Source organism: Eschrichtius robustus, chromosome 20, assembly GCF_028021215.1.
Source record: "Eschrichtius robustus isolate mEscRob2 chromosome 20, mEscRob2.pri, whole genome shotgun sequence".
Classification (NCBI taxonomy): domain Eukaryota; kingdom Metazoa; phylum Chordata; class Mammalia; order Artiodactyla; family Eschrichtiidae; genus Eschrichtius; species Eschrichtius robustus.
In genome coordinates, this window is record NC_090843.1 from 36,421,587 (window position 1) to 36,436,246 (window position 14,660).

The 14,660-nt window shown below is 34.7% G+C and overlaps 1 pseudogene; it reads left to right on the plus strand.

Annotated features, from left to right (window-relative positions):
• The first annotated feature begins 12,113 nt into the window (after window positions 1-12,113).
• On the plus strand, window positions 12,114-12,204 carry LOC137755700 (small nucleolar RNA U3; annotated as a pseudogene).
• Window positions 12,205-14,660: the final 2,456 nt, after the last annotated feature.

Below are 14,660 nucleotides of genomic sequence, written 5' to 3' on the forward strand. Positions count from 1 at the left end.
GCCAAAAGACACAGACTTGCTGAATGGATACAAAACCAAGACCCATATATATGCTGTCTACAAGAGACCCACTTCAGACCTAGGGACACATACAGACAGAAACTGAGGGGATGGAAAAAGATATTCCATGCAAATGGAAATCAAAAGAAAGCTGAAGTAACAATTCTCATATCAGACAAAATAGACTTTAAAATAAAGACTATTACAAGAGACAAAGAAGGACATTACATAATGATCAAGGGATCGATCCAAGAAAAAGATATAACAACCGTAAATATTTATGCACCCAACATAGGAGCACCTCAATGCATAAGGCAAATGCTAACAACCATGAAAGGGGAAATCAACAGAAACACAATAATAGTAAGGAGACTTTAACACCGCACTTTCACCAATGTACAGCTCATCCAAAATGAAAATAAATAAGGAAACACAAGCTTTAAATGACACATTAAACAAGATGGACTTAATTGATATTTATAGGACAGTTTATCCAAAAACAACAGAATATACTTTCTTCTCAAGTGCTCATGGAACATTATCCAGGATAGATCATATCTTGGGTCACAAATCAAGCCTTGGTAAATTAAAGAAACTTGAAATTGTAGCAAGTATCTTTTCCAACCACAACGCTATGACACTAGATATCAATTACAGGAAAAAAACTGTAAAAAATACTAAAACATGGAGGCTAAACGATACACTACTAAATAACCAAGAGATCACTGAGGAAATCAAATTGGAAATAAAAAAAAATACGTAGAAACAAATGACAATGAAAACACGATGACCCAAAACCTATGGGATGTAGTAAAAGCAGTTGTAAGAGGGAAGTTTATAGAAATACAATCCTACCTCAAGAAAGAATAAAAATCTCAAATAAACAACCTAACCTTACAACAAAAGCAATTAGAGAAAGAAGAACAAAAAACCTCAAAGTTAGCAGAAGGAAAGAAATCATAAAAATCAGATCACAAATAAATGAAAAAGAAATGAAAGAATTAATAGCAAAGATCAATAAAACTAAAAGCTGGTTATTTGAGAAGATAAACAAAATTGATAAACCATTAGGCAGACTCATCAAGAAAAAAAGGGAGGAGACTCAAATCAATAGAATTAGAAATAAAAAGGAGAAGTAACAACTAACACTGCAGAAATACAAAGGATCATGAGAGATTACTCCAAGCAATTATATGCCAATAAAATGGACAACGTTGAAAAAATGGACAAATTCTTAGAAATGCACAACCTTCCGAGACTGAACCAGGAAGAAATAGAAAATATAGACAGACCAACCACAAACACTGAAATTGAAACTGTGATTAAAAATCTTCCAACAAACAAAAGCCCAGGACCAGATGGTTTCACAGGCAAATTCTGTCAAACATTTAGGGAAGAGCTAACTCTTATTCTTCTCAAACTCTTCCAAAATATAGCAGAGAGAGGAACACTCCCAAAGTCATTCTACGGGGCCACCATCACCCTGATACCAAAACCAGACAAAGATACTACAAAAAAAGAAAATTACAGACCAATATCACTGATGAATATAGATGCAGAAATCCTCAAAAAATAATAGCAAACAGAATCCAACAGCACATTAAAAGGGTCATACACCATGATAAAGTGGAGTTTTTCACAGGAATGCAAGGATTCTTCAATTTACACAAATCAATCAGTGTGATACACCATATTAACAAATTGAGGTGGAAAAACCATATGATCACCTCAATAGATGCAGAAAAAGCTTTTGACAAAATTCAACACCAATTTATGATAAAAACTCTCCAGAAAGTAGGCACAGAGATAACTTACCTCAACATAATAAAGGCCATATATGAAAAACCCATGGCCAACATCGTTCTCAATGGTGCAAAACTAAAACCATTTCCACTACAATCAGGAACAAGACAAGGTTGCCCACTCTCACCACTATTATTCAACATAGTTTTGCAAGTTTTAGCCAAAGCAATCAGAGAAGAAAAAGAAATAAAAGGAATCCATTTAGGTCTTTAATCCATTTTGAGTTTATTTTTGTGTATGGTGTTAGGGAGTGTACTTATTTCATTCTTTTACATGTAGCTGTCCAGTTTTCCCAGCACCACTTATTGAAGAGGCTGTCAGCAAAAGAAACCATAAACAAGACGAAAAGACAACCCTCAGAATTGGAGAAAATATTTGCAAATGAAACAACTGACAAAGGATTAATCTCCAAAATTTTCAAGCAGCTCATGCAGGTCAATATCAAAAAAAAAAAAAAATCAAACAACCCAATCGAAAAATGGGCAGAAGACCTAAATAGACATTTCTCCAAAGAAGATATACAGATTGCCAACTAACACATGAAAGTAACCTCAACATCATTAATCATTAGAGAAATGCAAATCAAAACTACAATGCGATATCATCTCACAGTGGTAAGAATGACCATCATCCAAAAATCTACAAACAAAAATCCTGGAGAGGGTGCAGAGAAAAGGGAACCCTCATATACTGTTGGTGGGAATGTAAATTGATACAGCCACTATGGAGAACAGTATGGAGATTCCTTAAAAAACTAAAAATAGAACTACCATACGAGCCAGCAATCCCACTACTGGGCATATACCCTGAGCAAACCATAATTCAAAAAGAGACATATGCCACAAAGTTCATCGCAGCACTATTTGCAATAGCCAGGACATGGAAGCAACCTAAGTGTCCATCGACAGATGAATGGATAAAGAAGATGTGGCACATATATACAATGGAATATTACTCAGCTATAAAAAGAAACGAAATTGAGTTATTTGTACTGAGGTGGATGGACCTAGAGTCTGCCATACAGAGTGAAGTAAGTCAGAAAGAGAAAAACAAATACCGCATGGTAAAACATATATATGGAATCTAAAGAAAAAAAAAAAAAAAAGGTCATGAAGAACCTAGTGGCAAGATGAGAATAAAGTTGAAGACCTACTAGAGAATGGACTTAAGGACATGGGGAAGGGGAAGGGTAAGCTCGGACAAAGTGAAAGAGTGGTAGCATATATACGGACATATATACACTACCAAATGTAAAATAGATAGCTAGTGGGAAGCAGTCACATAGCACAAGGAGATCAGTTCAGTGCTTTGTGACCAGCTAGAAGGGTGGGATAGGCAGGGTGGGAGGGAGGGAGATGCAAGAGGGAAGAGATATATGTATATGTATAACTGATTCACTTTGTTATAAAGCAGAAACTAACACACCATTGTAAAGCAATTATACTCCAATAAAAACGTTCAAAAAAATTTAAAAATTAAAAAAATGAATAAAAGGAATCCAAATCAGAAAAGAAGTAAAACTGTCACTGTTTGCAGATTATATAGTGCTATACATAGGGAATCTTATAGATGCTACCAGAAAACTACTAGAGCTAATCAATGAATTTCATAAAGTAGCAGGATACCAAGTTAATGCACAGAAATCTCTTGCATTCCTATCCACTAATGAAGAAAAATCTGAAAGACAAATTAAGGAAACACTCCCAATTACCATTGCAAGTAAAAGAATAAAATACCTAGGAATAAACCTACCTAACGAGACAAAAGACCTATATGCTGAAAACTATAAGACACTGATGAAAGAAATTAAAGGTGATACAAACAGATGGAGAGATATACCATGTTCTTGGATTGAAAGAATCAACATTGTGAAAATCACTATACAACTGAAAGCAATCTACAGATTCAGTGCAATCCCTATGAAACTACCACTGGCATTTTTCACAGAACTAGAACAAAAAATTTCACAATTTGTATGGAAACACAAAAGACTCCGAATAGCCAAAGCAGTCTTGAGAAAAAAAAAGGAGCTGGAGGAATGAGGCTCCCTGACTTCAGACTATACTACAAAGCTATAGTAATCAAGACAGAATGGAAGTGGCACAAAAACAGAAATATAGATCAATGGAGCAGGATAGAAAACCCTGAGCTAAACCCACGCACATATGTCATCTTATCTTTCATAAAGGAGGCAAGAATATACAATGGAGAAAAGACAGCCTCTTCAATAAGTGGTGCTGGGAAAACTAGACAGCTACATGTAAAAGACTGAAATTAGAACACTCCCTAACACCATACAGAAAAGTAAACTCAAAATGAATTAAAAATCAAAATGTAAGACCAGACACTATAAAACTCTTAGAGGAAAACATAGGAAAAACACTCTTTGACATAAACCACAGCAAGATCCTTTTTGACCCACCTCCTAGAGAATTGGAAATAAAAACAAAATTAAACAAATGGGAACTAATGAAACTTAAAAGCTTTTGCACTGCAAAGGAAACCATAAACAAGATGAAAAGACAACCCTCAGAATGGGAGAAAATATTTGACAAAGAAGCAACTGACAAAGGATTAATATTCAAAATATACAAGCAGCTCATGCAGCTCAATAACAAAAAAATAAACAATGCAATCCAAAAATGGGAAGAAGACCTAAATAGATATTTCTCCAAGGAAGATATACAGATTTCTAACAAACACATAAAAGGTTGCTCAATGTCACTAATCATTAGAAAAATGCAAATCAAAACTACAATGAGGTATCCTCTCACACTTGTCCTAATGGCCATCATCGGAACATCTACAAACAATAAATGCTGGAGAGGATGTGGAGAAAAGGGAACACTTTTGCATTGTTGGTGGGAATATAAATTGATACAGCCACTATGGAGAACAGTATGGCAGTTCCTTAAAACCTAAAAATTTAACTACCATACGACCCGGCAATCCCACTACTGGGAATATACCCTGAGAAAACCATAATTCAAAAAGAGTCATGTACCACAATGTTCATTGCAGCACTATTTACAATAGCCAGGACATGGAAGCAACCTAAAAGTGTCCATTGACAGATGAATAGGTAAAGAAGATGTGGCACATACATACAATGGAGTATTACTCAGTCATAAAAGGGAACAAAACTAAGTTTTTTGTAGTGAGGTGGATGGACCTAAAGTCTGTCATACAGAGTGAAGAGAGTCAGAAAAAGAAAAACCAATACCGTATGCTAACACATATATATGGAATATAAGAAAAAAATAATCGTTCTAAAGAACCTAGGGGCAGGACAGGCATAAAGATGCAGACGTAGAGTGGACTTCAGGACACAGGGAGCGGGAAGGGTAAGCTGGGACGAAGTGAGAGAGTGGCATTTACACATATACACTACCAAATATAAAATAGATAGCTCGTGGGAAGCTGCATGCCACAGGGAGATCATTTCAGTGCTTTGTGACCACCTAGAGGGGTGTGTTAAGGAGGGTTGTAGGGAAATGCAAGACAGAAGGGATATGGGGATATATGTAAACATATAGCTGATTGACTTTGTTATACAGCAGAAACTAACACACCATTGTAAAGCAATTATACTGCAATAAAGATGTTAAAAAATAATTAGAAAGTACATGAAAATTTCAGCTGGTTTCTTCCTACTCCTGTTAATGGCAAATTCTTCATTCTCTTATCATTCTGCCAAAGATGTGTCCAGAGTCTCTTTCTTATAAACACTCATCATTTTCTAAAGTTCATTTCATGGCTTCTTTGCATGTAGAACTCTTGGATGGGCTTAGAGAAACTATGTTTTTGTAGCTTATTTGGCTTGTTGTTTTTTTTGTTTTTTTTTTTGGCTGTGTTGGGTCTTCATTTCTGTGTGAGGGCTTTCTCTAGTTGTGGCGAGCAGGGGCCACTCTTCATCATAGTGCGTGGGCCTCTCACTAGCGTGGCCTCTCTTGTTGTGGAGCACAGGCTCCAGACTCGCAGGCTCAGTAGTTGCGGCTCACGGGCCCAGTTGCTCCATGGCATGTGGGATCTTCCCAGACCAGGGCTCGAACCCGTGTCCCCTGCATTGGCAGGCAGATTCTCAACTACTGCACCACCAGGGAAGCCCTGGCTGTTTTTTTTTGTTAGAGAAAAAGATACACTCTCTTGTGGTTTTCTATGTCTTGATTAAAAGCTAAATATTCTACTTTTTACATTTGGTTTCCAAAAATTCTTCAGTTATCATAATGATAAGTAGAGTAAATAAATAAGGTAAAACTTATCAGGTGTTCCACCTTGACCAAAGGAAGTAATATAAAATCTATAACATTAAATGTTAGGTCTTTAAAATAGGCGTAATATTTCTTATATATTAAGAGGTAGTTTACTTGTTGAAAGCAAACATTTTCTATTGGCTTGCCTTTGTTACTTTTATAAATGTTGAATTTACAACAAAATTCTGGGTTTATCCTCCTCTATGATAGTAGAGACTGTGAAGAAACAAGTGTATGTTAGTATCATGGCAGCTAAAGAGAATCTTACCATCATCATTTACATAATTAACTTAGAGAATCAACTCAGAGTTTTCAGTATTCATAATGTATGGCACATTAGAATTCAAACAATACACTTGTTAGCATACTAAAGATTGGGGATCAACAAAAGCAAAGTAAAGCAAACCAACCAACAATAATGGTAACCAAAAATTATATGCTTAATTTGATATTGTAAAAAACTTAGCTTTACCAGTGTTACATTCATATCTATAAAGGAACATCGTTCTGGAAGAAATAACAGGTGCATACACTTTAGAAAAATTACACTGGGAATTGAGTGATTAATGCAGAATCAATACTACTACTGAAGAGTCTACCTGATTTATCTTACAATCAACATGGGAAAGCCTTTTTGATGTTATGACTCAGCAGATGTCAAGATGTAAGCCTTTCACAAAATAATTTCGAGGCAGGAATTAACTTGCTTACTCTGCAGAACCAGGCAAGAGAGAAAATGCCAGTAAGAGTTCACCCAAGGATTGCCTAAAATGTACCAAATATTCTTTCTCTTTCTCTTTCTCTTTCTTTCTCTTTCTCTTTCTCTTTCCCTTTCCCTTTCTCTTTCCCTTTCCCTTTCCCTTCCACTTTCACTCTCTCTCTCTCTCTCCATTTTTAGGAAGAATAAAAATGATGCAGTCAGCTATAAAATTGACAGAGTATTAGTGCCCCTGAGAAATTATATTACTTTGAAAGATAAGTGAGGTCATTTTACTAAAACTTGTATGAAATGGATCTAAGCTGCCAAATGAGGTAAGGGGAGAATTGCGGCTATTTGAAATTTACAACTATTCGATTTTCTATTTTAGAGAATCCTTCAACTATTTGACTAGTGAATGTTTTCCCCCAGAAACAGCCCTAATCCATCACATGTGGATCACTCTTTTCCTAGGTAGAGCAGAGAGGTGAGTGATGGTACAAAGGGATGTTTCTATGGTCAGTGACTTTAATTTCAGACAAGGATATTGCTGAACAAAATTTTAATCAGAGAATTACAAAAATAGGATCAACACAGTAACAACAGTGAAATCATTTTGAGAATATAAAATTAAGCCACCACCATTTGGAATATTATTTAAAGGTTTTGTCCCTCTACTTCCTCTCTTTACAGAAAACAAACTATTTTCTGAGCTCAAGGAGATATGAGTAGGCCTCAATATATGACACAAACTTTGAAGGCATCACTAATATCTACAGATTCCTTTACTGCTCTACAGTACAGAGTAAAGTAGAGTAAATAATCAATAGTCAAACCATGTACAATTCTGAGTGTATCTGAAATACTAAAATCATTCTTACTACCTATTGTAATTTTCTAAGGCCTCAGAATAAAACAAACATTAAAAACCTCATATGGTTTTTGTTCATTAAAAAAAAAGAGACAAATCTGCAATTCTCAATTATTTATAATCTTTGCTTCCTCCATTAAATACTACAAAGGGAGATATATTCATATTTAACTTAATTATATATTTCAGAATTACATTAAAATCTTATTTACTTCCCAAATGATTCTTGGGAAAGATGGTGAATGTTTTATGTAAGAACATAGAATTATGCAAAATATCTGCAAAAACTATAATTCTAGCATTTAAATCCATTCGTTTAATTATTACAGCTACTATCTCAATTTTTTTAATTTTTAATTTTATACTGGAGGGTAGTTGATTTACAATATTGTGGTAGTTTCAGATGTACAGCAAAGTGATTCAGTTATACATATACATATATCCATTCTTTTTCAGATTATTTTTCCCATTTTGGTTATTACAGAGTATTGAGTAGAGTTCCCTGTGCTATACAGTAGGTCCTTGTTGATTATATATTTTATATATAGTAGTGTGATATGTTAATCCCAAACTCCTAATGTATCCCTCCCCCCACCTTTCCCCTTTGGTAATCATAAGATTGTTTTCTATGTCTGTGAATCTGTTTCTGTTTTGTAAATAAGTTCATTTGTATCATTTTTTTTTAGATTCCACATATGTGATATCATATGATATTTGTCTTTGTCTGACTTACTTCACTTAGTATAATGATCTCTAAGTTCATCCATGTTGCTGCAAGTGGCATTATTTCATTCTTTTCTTATGGCTGAGAAATATTTCATTATATATGTACCACATCTTTATCCATTCTTCTCTCAATGGACATTTAGGTTGCTTCCATGTCTTGGCTATTGTAAATTGTACTTGAATGAACACTGGGGTGCATGTGTCTTTTTGAAGTACAGTTTTCTCTGGATAAAGGCCCAGGAGTGGGATTGCTGGATCATATGGTAGCTCTATTTTTAGTTTTTAAAGAAATCTCCATATTGTTCTCCATAGTGACTGTACAAATTTACATTCTCACCAACAGTGTAGGAGGGTTTCCTTTTCTCCACACCTTCTCCAGCATTTACTCTTTGTAGACTTTTTCATGATGGCCATTCTGACCAGTGTGAGGTGATACCTCATTATAATAATTAACGATGTTGAGCATCTTTTCATGTGTTGGGTGGCCATCTGTATGTCTTCTTTGGAGAAATATCTATTTAGGTCTTCTGTGCATTTTTGGATTGGGTTGTTCATTTTTTTGATATTGAGCTGCATGAGCTCTTTGTATAGTTTGGAGATTAATCCTTTGTCAGTTGCTTCATTTGAAAATATTTTCTCCCATTCTGAAGGTTGTCTTTTCACCTGTTTTATGATTTCCTTTGTTGTGCAAAGATTTTAAGTTTCATTAGGTCTCATTTGTTTATTTTTGTTTTTATTTGCATTACTCTATGAGGTGGGCCAAAAAATATGTTACTGTGATTCATGTCAAAGAGTGTTCTGTGTATGTTTTCTTCTAAGAGTTTTATAGTGTCTGGCCTTACATTTAGGTCTTTAATCCATTTTGAATTTATCTTTGTGTATGGTGTTAAAGAATGTTCTAGTTTCATTCTTTTACATGTAGCTGTCCAGTTTTCCCAGCACCACTTATTGAAGAGGCTGTGTTTCCTCCATTGTATATTCTTGCCTCCTTTGTCATAGATTAGGTGATCATAGGTGTGTGGGTTTATCTCTAGGCTTTTCATCCTGTTCCAATGATCTATATTTCTGTTTTTGTGCCAGTACCAAACAGTCTTGATTACTGTAGCTTTGTAGTATAGTCTGAAATCAGGGAGCCTGATTATTCCAGCTCCATTTTTCTTTCTCAAGATTGCTTTGGCTATTCAGGGTCTTTTGTGTTTCCATACAACTTGTAACATTTTTTGTTCTAATTCGTGAAAAATGCCATTGGTAATTTCAAGTTGAGCATCTTTTCATGTGTTTGTTGGTCGTCTGTATGTCTTCTTTGGAGAAATGTCTATTTAGATTTTCTGTCTATTTTTTGATTGGGTTATTTGTTTTTTTAATATTGAGCTGCATAAGCTCTTTGTATACTTGGAGATTAATCCCTTGTCAGTTGCTTTATTTGTAAATATTTTCTCCCATTCTGTAGGTTGTCATTTTAGTTTTTTATGTCTTTAATAAATATTTAAAAAATAAGATCCTATTAGTTAACACAGATCAATCTGGATGACATCTTGATTTCATTCACATACTTATTTGAGAAAAATAAAAATCAGTAAATTTTTTCAGTATTTAATTGTAGTTAAAGTAGAACAGAAATCTGGAATATATCTATCAGAGATTACTCCAATTACATTAATTATCTTTAATTTTATTTTTAAACCACTTTTTAAAGTAGACTAGGAACAGGAGGTAGTTATCACACAATAATAAATTGGTTCACCCTTCTTCTCTATGCAATATTTCATTTTTCTTCAATCTAGCTGTATTCTGTAGTTATCGTGTGCCTTGCTTAATTTAGTCATCAAGTACATAAAACTGTCAAAAAAAAATGCTCTCTAGATGTCCTGAAGAATATTATCAATGTACATACACTACAATGGTCTAAGACTTCATATCTAGAATCACCTATACTAGAATTTGGCTGATTCATCTGACATACTTTAACTGTGTAACTTTTGGTGAATTTTTAAAAAATATTTATTTATTTATTTATTTATGGCTGTTTCAGGTCATAGTTGTGGCATGCAGGCTCTTTGTTGCGGTGCATGGACTTTTCTCTAGTTGTGCCCTGCAGGTTTTCTCTTCTCTAGTTGTGGCACACAGGCTCCAGGGCACGTGGCCTCTGTAGTTGTGGCATGTGGCTTCCAGAGCACGTGGGCTCTGTAGTTTCCAGAATGTGGGTTCTAGTTGAGGTGCACAAGCTCAGTAGTTGTGGCACAAGACCTTAGTTGCCATATGGCATGTGGGATCTTAGTTCCCTGACCAGGGATTGAACCTGTTTCCTCTGCATTGTAAGGCAGATTGTTTGCCACCAGGGAAGTCCCAACTTTTGGTGAATTACATAACCTCTTTAAGCCTCAGCTTTCTCATCAAGAAAACTGAATAGTATTACTATATAAGTTGCTTTGAAGATTAAATAAAAGTATGTATTTAGCTAATGCTAAAAGCAAGTATCTAGCTAATGTCCTGGCTTGTCATAAATGGTTAATACTCACATTATCCCCATTCAATATTCTTCATACATCTTGTTCTCTCTCTTATCCAAATCTGAAATATCAAGATCCTAACAAAATTATCTTCCAAACAATGAAAGAGAGAGAAAGGGAGGAAGGAAAGGAGGAAGGGAAAGAAGGAGAAAGGGACAGAGGGAAGAAAGAAGAAAAAAAGAGAGGGGGATCTTTGAGTGCAATGGTCAAATCTTCCTGAGGTTAAGATTCACTGGAACTATTATAATTATAATATAATTTATCAATTTATGGTAATTTTTTCATCACACAGAATTTGTGAAGATATTTTACCCTGGCCTATAATTGTAGCATGGTATAATTTGAAGGCAAGTGATAATAAAACCATTTTAAAATATCATTTTATTAATACTCTGAGATATACCAAACAGTCATTTGTACTCTCCTTTTATAGTTGGCAAATATGACATCTGTTATTGCCATAGAACCTGAATTTGCAACAGTAACAAAAACAGTAAAGAAATAAAGTGAAAATTTAAAATTAGGCACCCTGGAACTGTAAACTCCTTAGTCTCACAAATCTATGTCCACAAGGCATAATGGACATTTCAGGGTCAAAGTAACAGAGGAAAGCAAACTTGTAGAAATTAAACTTAATCCCAACATTGCCCATTGTTCTGTAGTAATTAGAATAAAATATGGTTTACAGAGCTCAGAGATTGGTAATACAGAAACAGAGCAGGCATGTTTTCTGACTCTGTGTAAGCCTTTCACATAGATTTGTGAGCCACTGTAACAAAAGAAAATCCTTTGAGATGTGGTTATATTTTTATTGACATAGTGAACTATCCAGTATTCAAGATGTTCTGGCAGAGAATTGATCCCCCTTAATGGTTTTTATAGAGCCTCGTTTCTTTTCATTACTGTGACTTACAATAGTCCATCTTAAAACGTAAATAAGAACTAAGACACTTTCTCTCTAATAAAAACAAATAGTTTAACAATTCTGAAAGCTACTTTCATCCTTATAAATTTCACTTAATGCATGTATAATGGCTGAATTAACATGCACTTTTACGTGACCACTTGACTGCCAAAGTCTTAAATGGCAATATTGAATATTTAAAACTAAAGCAGATTATGTATCTAAGTTTGTAAACCTTCCTCACTAGTAAATATGTAAACAGACAAACAGAAGATTATCATAATACACCTCTCTACTATTAATTCTTGAATTTCCTATACATCAATGAATTTTAAAAATCTATCGGGCAAAGACTATACTTTCAGGGATCATTTCTATAGTTTGTTACTAGAGAGAGGAAAACATAGGCAGAACACTCTATGACATACATCACAGCAAGATTCTTTTTGACCCAGCTCCCAGAGAAATGGAAATAAGAACACAAATAAACAAATGGGACCTAATGAAACTTAAAAGCTTTTGCACAGCAAAGGAAACCATAAACAAGACCAAAAGACAACCCTCAGAATGGGAGAAAATATTTGCAAATGAAGCAACTGACAAAGGATTAATCTCCAAGATTTACAAGCAGCTCATGCAGCTCAATAACAAAAAAAACGAACAACCCAATCCAAAAATGGGCAGAAGACCTAAATAGACATTTCTCCAAAGAAGATATACAGATTGCCAACAGACACATGAAAGAATGCTCAACGTCATTAATCATTAGAGAAATGCAAATCAAAACTGCAATGAAATATCATCTCACACCGATCAGAATGGCCATCATCAAAAAATCTAGAAACAATAAATGCTGGAGAGGGTGTGGAGGAAAGGGAACACTCTTGCACTGTTGGTGGGAATGTAAACTGATACAGCCACTGTGGAGAACAGTATGGAGGTTCCTTAAAAAACTACAAATAGAACTACCATACGACCCAGCAATCCCACTACTGGGCATATACCCTGAGAAAACCATAGTTCAAAAAGAGTCATGTACCAAAATGTTCATTGCAGCTCTATTTACAATAGCCAGGACATGGAAGCAACCTAAATGTCCATCGACAGATGAATGGATAAAGAAGATGTGGCACATATATACAATGGAATATTACTCAGCCATAAAAAAGAAATGAAATGGAGGTATTTGTAATGAGGTGGATGGAGTTAGAGTCTGTCATACAGAGTGAAGTAAGTCAGAAAGAGAAAAACAAATACAGTATGCTAACACATATATACGGAATCTAAGGAAAAAAAAAAAAAAAACCATGAAGAACCTAGTGGCAAGACGGGAATAAAGACACAGACCTACTAGAGAATGGACTTGAGGATATGGGGAGGGGGTGGGGTGAGATGTGACAGGGTAAGAGAGTGTCATGGACATATATACACTACCAAATGTAAAATAGATAGCTAGTGGGAAGCAGCCACATAGCACAGGGAGATCAGCTCGGTGCTTTGTGACCACCTAGAGGGGTGGGATGGGGAGGGTGGGAGGGAGGGAGATGCAAGAGGGAAGAGATATGGGAACATATTGTATGTGTATAACTGATTCACTTTGTTATAAAGCAGAAGCTAACACACCATTGTAAGGCAATTATACTTCAATAAAGATGTTTAAAAAAAAATCTATCAGGCATAATTAAGCATATCTTCCTTTGCTTTCTCTTTTTATGTGTTGATATATAATTAACACTCTTAAATAATAATGAAAATACTTTTTCTTTATTTTAATAGAGCATGTCCAGACTACTAACCCAGCTTCTTAAAAATCTGAAATTAAAAATTAAAGTACATACTATATGTACAAATATATTTGCAAGTAGACTATGTGCTGAACTTTGTCCATCTATACATTAATATTTGACAAATTGCCCACCTTCAAATGAAAAAAAATAGGATCATTTAAAAAATTTGGCCTGGTACCTCTGACTTTGGGTAAGAACAATAAGTAACCACAGTAGAAATTTGTTCAGCTAGAATTCTCCATTCTGTATCATATCAGTTACATTCCCAAATCTTAATGCTTAACAAATACCTTTTAAAAGGATGCATTTCCATTTTCTTTCATTTGCCAATTTCACACAACTTTCCAAACTTCCTATTAATAGGTCTCATTTAAATATTTTAAAAAATTTATTTGTTTGGACTAATAACATTCACCAAAGCCAGAAACATTGTCTAAATGGTCAACTTCCACACTGCAACCATAAAGTACCTAAAACATAATCAGTCATAGAACTAGTTAATACTGAGATTACCTGGATAAATAAGCTCAACATAAAACACTACTCATTCCCCAGCTCACAAAGTTAGTTCATCTTTAGCCAATGACAAAGACTGGTCTGTGATTGGAGCCTTGCATCAGACACTCTTGTTTCCACTATTCACTTTACCTCTGCATCAGTGAGACCAAAATTCGCATCCATGCTCTTAATTTTATTTCCATGTAGGTAAAGTAAAATAAAATATTTTCTGTATTAGACCCACTCATTTGAGTCTGTGGCCACTAATCTCCATAGATGGTCCTCTTCAACCTCCAGTGGATCCTCACTTTATTTTCTACTTCTGTGCTAGCACACATCCATTCTAGCATCTTAGATCTCTGGCTTTAGGGAAAATAACTTTGTTGAGTTTCAGTTTCTTGAACTATAACATGAACCAATAATTTTGCCTGCATTCTAATATTCCTGTGAAGATTAAGTGAGGTGTTTCTCATCAAGTACTGAGGACTTTTTTAACACTCAGCAAATTCTCAGTGCATATTAAATTACTTTAATGAGGATGATAATGATGATGATGATGATGAAGATAATGATGATCTCATTTCTTTCATGGCCACATGTAAAAATCAATT